Below are 15000 nucleotides of genomic sequence, written 5' to 3' on the forward strand. Positions count from 1 at the left end.
TACAACCTGGATTAGGTGCCATCAAAGTTCATTGTAAATAACCTGGTGTAGGCTCAAGGCTTGTGTGTGTGTGGCCTCTCTATTTCTCAGTTAATGTAAAATCACATAAGTCAATTGTGCCTGCACAGACAGTTGAATATTAACTGTAGTGTTTCTTTTTATCTGTTTTGTGTGTTTAATATCTTCTACAGGTGTGTGATGAGTCAACCAGAGAGATTGCCTACTGACATGGACGCTATCAAAACAATAAAGAAAACTAAAATGTATAAATTATGAGCAGCTCATTTGTTTGAACATATTTTCTGTTGCCTAAATATGAAGAGTTCAGATGCAAAACCCCCTAACTCCATTTCTGAAGACCTGCACTTATATATTTTTAGAGAACCCCGTTGTTAGTTTGGTTTACATTCATGTACTTGATAATACATATAAATAGTTATATTACATAAATAAAACAAAAAATATGCAATTTTGGTAGCATTGTATTAAATAAAAATGAATTAAGATTATTTTCTGATATGGCACTTAGGGGGTTTTGCATCTGAACTCTTCATATGAATATGGATCAGGGCCAAATGAGCCCCAGATAGGAAGCGGATCAGGGCCAAATGAGCCCCAGATAGGAAGCGGATCAGGGCCAAATGAGCCCCAGATAGGAAGCGGATCAGGGTCAGATGAGCCCCAAATGTGTAATATGGATCCGGACGAATCTTCTCCACGTGTTTTGGTAGGCTATCTAGCTGATCTAGGCCAGTTGTGGCCCTCATTCATTCTCGATCCTTGGCCAGACCCGTTTTGCCGATCCTGCCCAAACACTAACCAGCACCTGGCCTGGATCACACGAATAAAACTACTATTGTCCGATTGAGCTCGTCTTTGGGGTTCAAGGAACTCTTCTTGCCCAAAGAATATAAAAAGCCTTTAATCAAATGTGGCTATTTTAAGTTGAAAACATGATTAGGGACCCATGCATAGTGGCGCAGAGCCTTCTTCAGGGTATACTTTTGTGTGTTTACCTATTTGTAGGTCATATTTCACACATGTTTTTTGGTGGTTTTACATGCCTTCACTCTCTCAAAACAAGCATAGGCCTATTTAGACTGAAGTAAACTGTGAGTTGACTCTGGCAGAAGACACCTAAAATGTAGGCCTACGTAAAATAGCCTACCCTTTTGGCATTCAACAGGCAGGCTACAAAAGTAAAATATTCTATACTTTAAGCCCACCACACTGAAGCCTGGAGACTGCTTTTGCTTATTATATTCACTCCCCAGATAACTCAAAACCTACTTGTAAATGTTTATTTTGAGTTGTGCAGTTAGGCATAATAGATGTGTGCCACTCTGAAATCAATGACTATTCAGTATTTTAACATGAAATATGACACATTTTGGAAATATAAGCCATTTTTTCTCACTTATTTGTTTTTGCTATGCCCACAAACCTTCTCTCAAAGCCGACTTAAACATCCCTATTCAAGTGAAATTAATCGGTGGGTGTGTGCTGTGCTAACATGACTCTATTTTCAAGCAGAGATTCTTGGAAATAATGTTGGCAGAAAACAACTATGACTTAGTACTTTCAACTCAATACATCCTATAAAAACAAATTAAACATCCACATATGTTCTTCAATTCACAAGTCGATGTGTGCTGTGCTGAATTAAACCACTTTTCTGTCATTTATAGGGATGGTTGGAAATGTTGGCAGTGAAGGGCTATGACTTTTGATACATGTCAGTAAATACATCATTCAAAACCAATGTTAAACATCAGCATTTTTACTCGAATTGACAAGGTTAGGTATACAGCGCTGAATTACAACAGTTTTCAGACATTTCATTTAATGTAGCTACTGTGGGGCAGCTTAGAAGTTTGGAAATACATATTCTTTGCATGACTTTTTGCACTTATAAGTCAATAAATCATTCAAAATCCATTTAAACATCCACATTTGTATATAAATTGATACATTTATGTGTGCTGGGCTGAAAGAAAACAATTCCAAGCCACTGAAATCAGTGTGACCACTGTGATGATTGGAAACACATCATTTTGGCAGCAAACTACTGTGACTTTTTATACTTGTAAGTACATAAATCACTAAAAATCCACTCTTACATTCACATATGTGCTTGAATTGACAGATGCATGTGTGCTATGCTTAAATAAAACCATTTTCAGGCATTTGACTTACATTAGCCACTGTGGGGCAACAGAATTGCTTGCAAAACGTCATTTTTGCATGCTACGGTTATGACTTTTAATGGTTAACAGCCAATAAATTGTCCAAAAAATATCAAAACATGAATATTTTGAGTTATATTGATGCAGAAATGTGCGATTTACAAAAAAAAAAAAAATGGTTTCAATTTTTTATTTTTTTTCAACGCTGAGTCCAAAGACATCCTAAAAAACTAACAGTGAAAGAGCAGATGGGCCATTTAGGTCTTGTTATGCAAAATTCCATTTTATTCATGGAATGTCAGCATATGACACATATTTTGATAGAGTCTATAGTGACAAACTTGTCTGTAAAATATTAGGCCTCTACGTGCTTGTATGTGGCTGGGAGGCGGGGCCAAAGTTCAGAAACATGGAATTTCAAGGGGGCGCTATAGAGTCTGTGAACATAGAAGTTGTAATTTTTCTTCACTTTCCTGTTCTGTGTGATAGATAGATCTAACATACCAAATTTCAGGCATCTACCTCATTAGGTGTTGCCAGTAGGAGGGGCCAAAGATGAGAAAAAATGCAAAAAAAATGAATTTCTAGGGGGCGCTGCCGAGTCTGCAAATGTGTTAGCTGCATTTTGACTGTACTCATATGTTCGATGTGACTTATATAAGTGACATATATAATATTAAGTCTGTATGTACCTCTGTATTTCCAGGGGGAGTGGCCAAAGTTGTAAAAAATGGAGAAAATGCATGAAATTGTAGGGGGCGCTATGGAGCCTGTGACTATGGAAGCTGTAATCTGACTTTACATACTTATTGTGTGAGATAAAAAGATGTCACATGCCACATTTGGTATTGCCAGGTTGTTGTGTGTTGACAGTAGGTGGCGCTAAAAGATGGAAAAAATGAATTTCTAGGGGGCGCTATTGAGTTAAACAATGAGTAATCAACAATTTGACTCCTATCCCATGTTTTTTGTGACACTTTGATGTTGCATACCTAATGTTGTCATCCTATGATGAAAGAAAGTTACAGATGCTAACCCTAACCCTAAAGGTAACAAATCCCATAGGCCGAATAGCCTATGGCAGGGGTGGGGAACTTTTTTCATTGAAAGGACCACTTCAAATTTCTCCAAGGGCTGTAAAAGACCTCCAAGGGCCGTATTATGAATATAAACCAGGATTTCCCCCTGAACTGCAGGCGTATATGGAAGGCAGTCACCTTTACACAGACCCCACCTTCTCTAGGTCCCCATAGTTCAATTGTATTGCAAATGGAGTTTCTAAGATTCCTTTACAAAATATGTCAGCTTGTGAAGCTGCTTGACATCAAAATTATGCCCGGGGGGCTAAATAAAACGCATTCAAGGGCCGCAAATGGCAACCTTGAGACATAGATTCCCCACCCCTGGCTATGGTAGGCCTATAGTTCACCTAGTTATTGAAAGCAAAAAAAGGCACGTAGAACAGATGTTGCCGTCGGAGTTTACATAAATTGCCCAGAAAAGTATGAGGTCTCTGGCTGCTTGATTGATGCCGGGGACTGGAGGCAAAACAACATGCATAACTAGGGAGTTCTACAGAGCCTACAGTACATACATTGCAATTAGATTACACGTCTTAAAATATGCACTGTGTAATTTTTTTAGCAGTTTATTTCCAGAATTCATGGTGCCCTATAACAAATGTTACCTTTTCCACCAATATTTACCACCACCGTCAAATTCAAATGTTCATTATGACTTGGGAAAATTGCAATTTTCACACACGAAAAGAGGGATCTGATCCATGTCCGCCATTTTGAATTTCCAGAAATACATTGTAGTTACAATCCTCCCTTTTTTTTTGATTTGCACATGCCTAATTTGACCATCCTGGAGTTTGGCCTTATGAAGCTTATTAACCTTGACCAACATTGTCAGGGAGAGCACAACATAAATACACATATAGTAGGCTAAGTGTTTAAGTTTTGTGCATCAACACAAACTTGTTTCATTAATTTAAAAAAGTGATATAAAAATAACAAAATGCGAAAATATATATATATAATTTCAAATGATAACTTATGTGTAAGCAATACATTATTCACAATAAGGAAAATACAAAAACTGAGGGCCACTGTGACCCTTCCATCATGATGACAATCCATTTAACAAATTCAGTGCCCCGTTAAAATAGAATCATTTAGTTTTCTGATGTATTGGGACAAATAATGGTAAATACTCAAGGTAGAATAGATTAGATTAACTTTAATGATGCGGAAGGAAATAATGATGTCCAGCAGCAAACACAAAAACACAAGTTATAATATTGCAAGGGAAAAAGCAGCCATCCACATTACTGTACAGTACACAGTAAACCAACAAGGTGTTCAGATTAAATAACTTGGGGTAGATCATAGTGTCCTAAAATCTGTCCAGTGTTGCAGTATAATGCATTAATAAAAGTATGCATTAATATACATTTAAATTAAATACATTAATATAAAGTAAGAGTACTAATAAATAAAATACAGTAAATAATATCAGCCCAATTACAACCCTTCAAGGAGGAAAAGGTGACTTGTGACACACACACACACACACACACACACACACACACACACACACACACACACACACACACACACACACACACACACACGATCTCACAGTTTTCCGTAATGGACTCACAGAAGTGCATTCTATATTCCCACAGCACTATGTAAAGTCCATCATTACAAAATAGATACCACATACTAATACTAAACAAAAGAATGCTAGATGGAGGGTGGCTGATGAATGACATGTCCAGGGTCCAGCCAAGGCTGTCAGCAGCTAGACAGGCTTTGGGCCAGGCAATTCATGGTGCAGCTCTTTCTTGCTGTCGCATTGCTCTTCTAATTACATCTGGGAAAAAAACATGTGTATATCGTCAGAATTATTCATGCCATGTTACACATGAACAGTACAACAGCAGCAGCAACAGCATAAGTTGCATCACAATAATACCAAAACAATGTTACAGTACAAATACAGTAAAAGCAACAGAAGCATAATATACTTCATATAGGAGAGTGGCAGTAATCAACATCATCTTGCATATTCTACCAGTCGGGGCTCAAACCAGCGACTTGCCAGTCAACGCTCAGTGCTACCGATACTATATGAGACTTCGAGAGTGAGGTTTACTAACATAATATCTGCCGTGACTCATTTCAGCATTAACCCTTTCAGCTGCAAGCTGCTTGTGCCAACTCTCTCACAGAGCTGCACTCCCCAGAGCCATGATTTGCCAACCGTGATGTACCATCACACACATGCCAAGCAGCCTGTGATTATGCTACAAAACAAAGCTCGGAAAGTCATTACCTCTTACCACACACACACACACGCGCACACACACACGCACACACACACACACACACACACACGCGCACACACACAGTGCGTAAACAAATTAAACCTCTGTCCTGGTTTTCTTTACGAATTGACTGTAAAAGTGTCATCCCTTCTGCAATATTTGTAAAATTAATTGACCACTGACCACCAATTGAAACTACAGTAGCGTTTGGATGACGGAACATTTGGTAATTCCATTTCACAAGGACCTCATAATTTTATAACAGGGGAACATTCTCAAGTCCAAGCTTAAGCTTGCCAACACTTTGTTTTGCCAATGGAAATGTCAAAGAAAGTCCTCAAAGAGTTGATGTGTCGTGCTTCACACACATCAGAGGCGCACATGTGCATCATGGTCTTGTCTACACATACAGTAATTGTGTTACATTACATGACACTTAGCTGACGCTTTTATCCAATATGACAAACAGTTAATATTTTTCAGGGTATTGGTTATAGTCTCTGGAGCAATGCGGGTTCTGCGCCTTGCTCAAGGGCACTTCAGCCATGGATTAAGGTGTAGGTAGAGGTCAGGCGGGATTCAAACCTAGCGTACAACCCCCAGATTGAAAGACCAACTCCCTAACCACAATGCCATGGTTGACCCATGAAGGACAATACATAGCTCACATTCAGGAATCCCACTCCTAAGTTGATGAAAAAAAAATCCTTGACTTTTCCATGACTCCCCTGAGCTAAAATCTGAACTTTCATGACTGGTTGTATATGGAAATGTCCAAAATAACAACTGAGCTGACATCAGGGACATGCCTCGGTCATTGGAATTTGGAAAGGCTATGTTATATGAAATATGATCGGAAAACAAACCGGTTATTAACAGCCCCCTAAAATAAACACCTTAAAAGTTTTGTTAAAAGTTAACTGAAACAGAAATAACATTTGCGATACAAAATGTTCATCTTTTTAGGGTGCCTAGGCCAAGTGGGAAGTGTTTCTTTTCAAGGCAGCCAATATAACTATAAACGCTGGTAGAAAACCCTGACACAAGTTTTTATAGCCCTGATTGTATGTGGATGAAGCTGTGGGCTCACCTGAGGTGTAAGGTCACATGATTCACCAGAGGCTGGCTGCCACACTTCTCACAAGCCCTGGCCACACACAGAAACACACACACACACACACACACACACACACACACACACACACACACACACACACACACACACACACACACACACACACACACACACACACACACACACACACACACACACACAAAAAATAAAGGCTTTAATAATTAAACATGACCACAATTACAACTGCAAGACAAATATGAAAACCCAACATGTACAGTATTATGATGCTAAAGGTTTCTATCTGTGAAAAGTCTCTGTCATAAATAGACAGCCATAATAGTGTCTGGAACCATCGCACAGGGAACCCAATGTCTTGACAGGCCCTGTCGGCAGGAACCATTCTCTTTTTGTGTGGCGTCACTGACTGCGGTACACTGTTCAGTACTGTAGCCAACACCTGAACACCACACACCCTTTAAAACACATTGGTATTGAACCTGAACTCTTCTGAACACAGGGACATTTTAAAACATACGTTTGTGAGACTATGACCTGAGTCATGAGTCATGAGTTAGAATGATGAAAATGAGGCAAACTTACTTTTGGTAGAAGCTGCGGATCATGATAGGTCTGATTTCCATCTGAAAGACGCGTTCCTCATCATAAGGGCTGTTTTTGTAGTACCTCAAGCACGATCTACAAGACACAGTCAAGATTTACGATGACCGTTTAATATAAAAGGAAGGACATAAAATAAGAGACAGTGAAAGACAGTCATACTAGAACCCTTTGTGTGATAAAAAACTTGACTAGATTTCTTTTAAAAAATGCCTGTATTTTTATTAAATAAATAAATGAAGCAAAAGATGAGATGGGAAACTGCCCCTTGTGCCATCGTATGCTAAAAAAAAACATTATTTGGCTTAATGTTTAGAGTGGCATGGGAGTTGTAGCTGTCCATTACTTGACACATTGCCAGTAGTGTAACGTTCAACTGGGGATGTTTCAGCCTTCTAATGTTTCACAATGTTATCAGAGGGGGATAGCTAGAGGGTTAACAAGCCTGAGCTTGTGTCCCATACACAATGAAGCATCCAAAAAGATGAACCTAGCCCCACAGTTGTGACAAATGGGCTCCACTGACTGAACTCACTGTGTAAATGGGAGGAGGCTCTCATGGTGCAGGTAGGGGAAGGTGCAGCAGATCGCAGCGATCTCCAGTGGTTGTGCAGTTTCTTTATGCGAGTCACTTGCTCTTGGAGGTTCATCTCTGTGTTCAGGTAGAAATTCTGGGGGAGAGGAGAGAAGGACAGGAGGACCGTTAAAGGAACCGACTCAGAAAATATATACAAAAAATAAGTATGATAAATTTCAAAACTAGTAACTGAAAAGGGAGATGAGTTTGTCAGGTGTTGATTCGGAAGCAATTGTCTCAATCAGGTTAGGCTTCACAAACTACTTCAGATATCTCAGAGCAGTCCCCTTTGTTACACAACTGTTCAAGTTGCTAAATCTAAAATCAAGAGAAGGCAACTGGGCGCCCGGGGGCCACATGCGGCCCATCTCTTCAATCACTACGGCCCGTAGATACAGTAAAAAAGTGTCCCTCCTTATCATCAAAATTGCACATGTCTGATCTAAATCTATAGTATCCACTTAGTGTTGCTATTAGGGCTGTAACGATATTGTATCGAACAGAGAAATCGCGATACACAACTGCTCAAGTTGCTAAATCTAAAATCAAGAGAAGGCAACTGGGCGCCCGGGGGCCACATGCGGCCCATCTCTTCAATCACTACGGCCCGTAGATACAGTAAAAAAGTGTCCCTCCTTATCATCAAAATTGCACATGTCTGATCTAAATCTATAGTATCCACTTAGTGTTGCTATTAGGGCTGTAACGATATTGTATCGAACAGAGAAATCGCGATACACAGAGTCACGATACTGAATCCCGATAGAAGGAACCAGTATGGTGATATTGCCTTTCAAAGTTAAGCTACCCATCAGTCCAAAAAACAATCACATGAAATGAAGTGGTAGTGCTTCCAAGGTTCAAATCATCATCATTATTATATTTAAACTTCTTAAAATTATTACTAGCCTCTGGTAACCTATTCTACCAATAAACTATCATAGTTTTTATTCATAATTTTATGTTATAATGTGAAATCGTGGGGTGTATCGAACCGTAGGTCATGAATCGTGATACGAACCAAATCGTAAGTTGAGTGTATCGTTACAGCCCTAATTGCTATACATGGGTTCTTTTCCCATGACTGCGCGAAACTAGCTGAGCACAACTCAACCTCTGATTGTTGGAAATCGCTGTCGGCCAAAAAGCTCACGTGATTGGCTGCCAGTGTCTTGCCACTTCACACAATACCGTGTTGCTAAACACGGTGAACCCATGTATGGAAAAATGTGAAACATAGAACTCACCAGCAAATAATTAAGAGTGGTCAACTCCTTTCCTGTAACAACATAAACAGGGTTATGAATACAAAACGAAATACAACCAAAATAGAAAGGCTTTCCATATATGTTGATGTTTGATTAAAAAATACTTGTCCAGACAGCAAATAGTCAGAAAGTCAGAGAGACAGACACACTCACAAACACATGCATGAGTCATGTGGCATGGCCATGTGTGGGGCAGTGCTGACCTATGAGGTAGTTGTTGTAGTTTTTCCTCATCTTGTCCAGGCCCATCTGCAGAAGCATGTGTACGGGGCCAGGCTCAGCAGGCTCGTGTCATGTATGTAATCTCACACAACAGCAGAGATGACCGTCTTCAGGCAGTCCATGATGTCCTGGTAGGATGTTATACCTATGAATGACAAGCTGCCATTACTGCCAGATGACCTCATTGTTAATCAAAGCAGAAAACCTCAAAGGCGGTTTTCAGGCCGATCAGAACGGAGCCGGTGTTGGTGCCCACACCAGTTACGTTCTGCACTAAAGTGCTTATCTGCTTATCTATGCAGTGACAATACATAAAACATTTCAGATGAGAAAAATCATGACAAACAGAAACAGATACACAGCAATAATAAAAAAATAATCTCCTTGGCTGTCGTCGTTATCGTCTGGTGTCGTTAACAAACAGCATCAGAAATTTTAAAAGCAGACTTACTGTTCGCATCTTGCCCCAGAGTTTGTGGGTGAGGTCCAGATCCCCCCCCAGTCCAGGCCCACAGTGCTGTAGATGTTAATGCTCTTCTCTCTGGAGGGAGTGCCTGTCTTCTCCTCCTTAAGGGCCTGCTGTAGGACCAACAACAGAAACATTGCTTGCTGCATTAGCTGGCCTGCTGGCCTGTCTCAAAAAATACTGTATGGGCCACTGCGTGTGTGCTTGACTTGTCTCACGCTAGAGGCACCATAGCAGCTAAACTTTCTAAGAGCAACTAACTTCCCTCTGCCACTTTCCCCGTTTTTAGCTATGTTCTCCAGTTCTGTGGGGAGAACAAAACATACCAAATTGAAACATGCTGCATGAGTTTGTACATAGACAGAGGACATGCAGTTTGAAATGGGCATCACAAATCTGCCATGCCTTCTAACAAAGGTAAATTCACTGAGGAGCTGATCCACCCGTCTCTCGACTACTCATTCTTATCAGCTGCTTCAGGGCTGATTGGATACATTTTGTGGCAGGTTTTTTTTTTAAACATTCTGAACTCAGGATGAGCATCTTCTTCAATCTTATGTTGCTTTGAAAGAAGCATGTAAATAACATCCATTATTAATATTACACATACATCAGCATCATAGTAGAGTAACTTTATTGAAATGAATTAAGCCATTAAGGTTTGTTTTTATTATGAATATAAACAAGCATACTTTGCCTGCCCAGTGCTTGCTCACCAGTGCAGCTTCAGAGGACTGTGGTGGCATCTGCAGGATCTTCTCCATCTTGCTCCACCTGAAGACATCGGCAATGCTGCACTGCAACTCGATGGTGTTCTCCACCTCCATGGAGCCAAACGGGTTATATTGCGCATAGCCCTTGGTGTCCACCTGCACAAAACAACAACAACACAAAAACACATGGCTAAATAGCAACCGCAAACAGAAGTGGGAAAGTAATGGTGAAAGAGATTTCAGTAAGACAAGAGTCAGCACATTGCAACTCGTGTTATGCTTGCTCTGCACAAATGCTCTAGACCAACAATATGATGTTTTGTGGGAGGGCTATACTGTTTGACACAAACAGAAAGTGACAAGGGGACACTACCGTGGCTTAGTAGTAGGGCACTTGTCTACTATGCGGCTGACCCGGGTTCAAGTTCCTTTGCCGACCCTTCTCCATCTCTCTCTCCCAACTCGCTTCCTGTCATTACTACACTGTCCTATCAAAATAAAGGCAAAAGCCACCCAAAATATATTTTTTTAAGAAAGTGATAAGGGCTAACTAATATCTTGCTACAGGTGCGTGGGGTCTCTTCTGGTGCATCTTCATCAGTTTATCCAAGCTTATGAAGTATGACTTATCTTCTGTTGCCCCTGCCCTTATTCTGTTGCAAACCTATCCGACTCAGACTCTTAATGCATTTTAGCCTAAGGCGCCTGCAAAAAACACCTGCTGAATGCCTAAGCCCATTTTCGAAAAAAAAGTGCCCTCTGCCTATTAAAGGGACAGTTTGGTCAATTTCAACATGCAGTTGTATTGCTCACGCTACCCTTGACTTGTCAGTACCTGGTGATGCCACATTTTTCGTCTCAGCCCTTTCCGAGATATGAGCAATTCTAATGGGGGCAGCGTTTGTTTACATTTTTAAAAAATGAAACATAGGCCAACTCCAAATATTTTCCCAAAAGGTACTGCTGTTTGCTAGTTGTCTGCTGATGTTTTATAACCTTTTGGATGTTTTTGGGATTAAATAAAAATGTTTTTTTGAAATGTAAACAAAGAGCTGCCCCCATTACAATGACCAGGATCTCGGAAACGGCTGAAGAAGAAGAAAAAAAAATATCAGGCACTGACAAGTCCAGGGTAGGGTGAGCATTACAACTGCATGTTGAAATTGACCAAACTGTCCCTTTAAGACCTAAAGATCTCAGCCTTGGAAGTACATAAGCTGCATTTAAAAGCTAGGGCCCTCATCTTTCATTAGAATGTGTGCATTGTCAGTTGTAACATATCCACATTTTTAATTAAAAATAAGCTCAAATCTCAAGAGCCTGAATAATTTGTATATGTCGCTCTAGGCACCAAAGCTCACACAACGTATACGCAGCATCAGCCTAAAATGGGTCAAATATGGTCTCTGGTCTAACACTGTATGCCATTTGCCATTGGTGAGAAGTCTTTGTTATGCTTTTCTAACATTCAAGACAGAAGTGACAAAATGTGTGCCTTCATTTCTCAGACACAGAAATAAATACTTCGGACCAGGCCCTGCCATGGCCAAAAGGTAGGGCACTCGTCTACCATGCGGCTGACCCAGCTTTGATTCCCGGCCAGGGTCCTTTGTCACCCCTTCCCTGCGTCTCTCTCTCTCCCCACTTGCTTCCTGTCACCACCTTCACTGTCAGGTTATAAATAAAGATAAAAAATAAAAAAATAAAAATAAATAAATAAATACTTCGGAGCAACACAAAAGACTCCACCGGTAATTGAAACTTCAAAAAGAAGTTCAGTGACATACAACTACAATCTTTCGCCTAAAATGACCTGGATGAATGATAATCTTCAATGAAAATACAGTATTGAGATGCATATTATGAAAGCCCATTGGGAAACTCCAACTCCCATTGTCATTGTGACACAGCACTGCACACAACAAAATTGCATTTATGCCTCACCCGTGCAAGGGGGCAGCCCTCAATGGCACCCCTCGGGAGCAGTGCGGCAGGACAGTACCATGATCAGGGTACCTCAGGCATGGAGCACTGGTTGGTTACTCTCCCCACCAACATGGCGGGTTGGGACTCGGGAGTCACACCAGCAACTTTTGGGCTACAAGTCTGCAACCCTAACCGCTTACACATGACTGCCCATAGTATGATGATGGTCAAATGTACACGACTAGTCAGAGAAGCTAATTAGGTACGGTACTTTTGCTGTGAATAGTGTAAAGCTTGATAGCAGTGACTTTGTTGACAGTGGAGATGGGCTCTGCACCAAGCCATACCGTGCCCACGGGGGGCACTCATGTCACAGCGTACCAAGAGAGGAGGCAGTGGGACACATGTCAACGTTGGCACGTTCTGGAACCAGTTCATTGTGTACCACGACAACAACTGTCTGGTAAACACATGGGAAATTGAGACTATGGCCATAATATATGAGTTTGACAGTTAGGTGTTTACAGTTAGGCGTTTTAGGTTAACTTTGTGAATAAATAGTATTTATGTGTAATGCTATTGTACTGTAGTCCCAAATCCTTGCTGTCTTCATTGGCAGTGGTTGAGGTCCGATGTCCCTCTTCTGTTCCTCCCCCGTTTCCTCTGTATCATGCAAGGCATTCGCCGGACAGAGTCATCAGTTTCTTCCCTGTCTTTTCCATTTTCTAGCTTCAACGGGAGATGGGGGGTGTTTAAGTAAGGTGAATCAAACAATCAAACAAAATAATATGATGAAAATGCGCCCCATAATTTTGGATACCTGGGCTACATTTCCCAATAGTCACAATCTCAAATACATATCTGGTCTCTTTTGTTACTCAGGCAAAAACAATCCCGTGCTATTATTTGGTAGTATATATTACGTTATGCAATTGTATATGTAGTATCTATTTCACACTTTTAGATGTACTAGGCATAGAGTTCATTAGATAAGATGTAGCTACAAATTTTAGCAATGCAGATTCTGACGAGAGGTTTGCACATGAAGCTATTAAAGTTCACAAGATTGTTTAGAAAACAAACTATTTATGACAAAATAAACCACAATACTTCAACGCTCACGATCGTACACCTTAAATATAAATAATAATATGACAAACGTACGATAAATACATTGCATTTCGGATGACAGTAATACATGATACTCACCCGCCATGTTGTTTTTAAATGTACAGTATATCCGGGCGAATGCCAGGTACGAGAAATGAACCAATCAAGAGCTGCGTGTAGTTATACGCGAAAAGGCTGAATTGCTGAAAATGGGACGCCAATAACCATACACATTCTGCGTGCATATATACGCGCTTTAATGAGAACAGGCTGTGGAAGGACACTGGCCTTGCATTTGAGAAAGACCCAGTGACTTCGGTCACATAAAGAACGAAACGTGGAAGTGACAGGCTTTGTTATGATAGAGAAGTAGGCCAGTGACAATGGCCTCACAATTTGGAGACACCCCAACCGGAGGTAGAACAAAACCCAAGAGAAGTCACATTTTGGGTGCTTTTTTTGTTTGGAGGTGCATATGAAAATGTGTAAAATTTTTAGGCTTAGCATTAAAATCACTTTGGCCAAGAATCATTTTCATGTATGGGACACCCTAGAGATGAGGAAAAACATTATTGGGTTTTGTTCTACCTCCGGTTGGGGTATCTCGAAAACGAAGGCCTTTTTGGGTCCATTGTCACTAGCCTAAAGGCAGCGGTGTCAGCTGTTCAGTTATGCTGAGGAAAATGTAAATAAACAACGAACTCTACACACTTGAGGACCTTATTCATTAAGTGTGCAACATAAGCATTCACACAATAATGCCACCAGATCACATTTAAGATTTAATTAGGAGTATTTTGTTATGGATCTTATGTAGTGATAGACTTACCATTTCTTGTTATGGCATATCTGGCCTATTCCCAAGAGAAGGCTGATGTCCCTGTCTGTTGATCTGATTTTGACGTCGGCAAGATGCTTCGTGCTGTCTGGGTTTCAAACCTAGTGGTGAAATGACAAGGGATTTTATGTAAACAAAATGCTTATTTCAGTAAGTGTACATACAGTAAACAGATCTAAGAAGTTCCCAGAGCACCCTACGATAGCTGGCATGGTTGGCACGAAGACCCAAAGAGCAAAATTGTCCCAAGATTGTCTTCCAAACAATTCCACTCCAAACATTTTCCTTCTGAAATAAACAATGTCCATATCCAATCAAACCTCAGTAGGCAGCTATCTCGTCAGGTCGGCCTTACCATAGACACATCTGTGGCCCGTAAATTTACAATCTCAAACGTCATCGCCATATAAGCCATGGCACAACACAAGCGTTTATTTTTATAATAAACAAGATATCTCGGCACCTGAACACTGATTGTTAACGAATATCCGAAATAGTGTAGAGCTAGCTGCCATTTATGTTATGCTAGCTAGGGTCAAGTCATCTCATCTAAACTAGCCACAGTAAGGGCGAAATTACGCTTCAAATGAACGGGAATGACTCAAAACATTAGAAATATATTGTTAGAATGTACCGTATACAATGTTAGTCTGTGAGGTTGAAT

General features: G+C 40.4%; 1 long non-coding RNA gene and 1 other non-coding gene across 2 annotated transcripts; both read right to left on the bottom strand.

The window, feature by feature from the left end:
• Positions 1–4415: 4415 nt before the first annotated feature.
• LOC134452147 (uncharacterized) lies at positions 4416–10614 on the bottom strand. Its single transcript, XR_010035386.1, has 8 exons — positions 10466–10614; positions 9735–9862; positions 9265–9428; positions 9041–9072; positions 7752–7887; positions 7199–7294; positions 6614–6670; positions 4416–5069 (listed from the first exon to the last, which is right to left on the bottom strand). It is a non-coding gene; the product is annotated as an uncharacterized LOC134452147 (long non-coding RNA).
• LOC134453396 (small Cajal body-specific RNA 14) lies at positions 6937–7066 on the bottom strand. The gene has a single exon (XR_010035596.1). It is a non-coding gene; the product is annotated as a small Cajal body-specific RNA 14 (non-coding RNA).
• Positions 10615–15000: the final 4386 nt, after the last annotated feature.

Source organism: Engraulis encrasicolus, chromosome 7, assembly GCF_034702125.1.
Source record: "Engraulis encrasicolus isolate BLACKSEA-1 chromosome 7, IST_EnEncr_1.0, whole genome shotgun sequence".
Taxonomy (NCBI): Eukaryota; Metazoa; Chordata; class Actinopteri; order Clupeiformes; family Engraulidae; genus Engraulis; species Engraulis encrasicolus.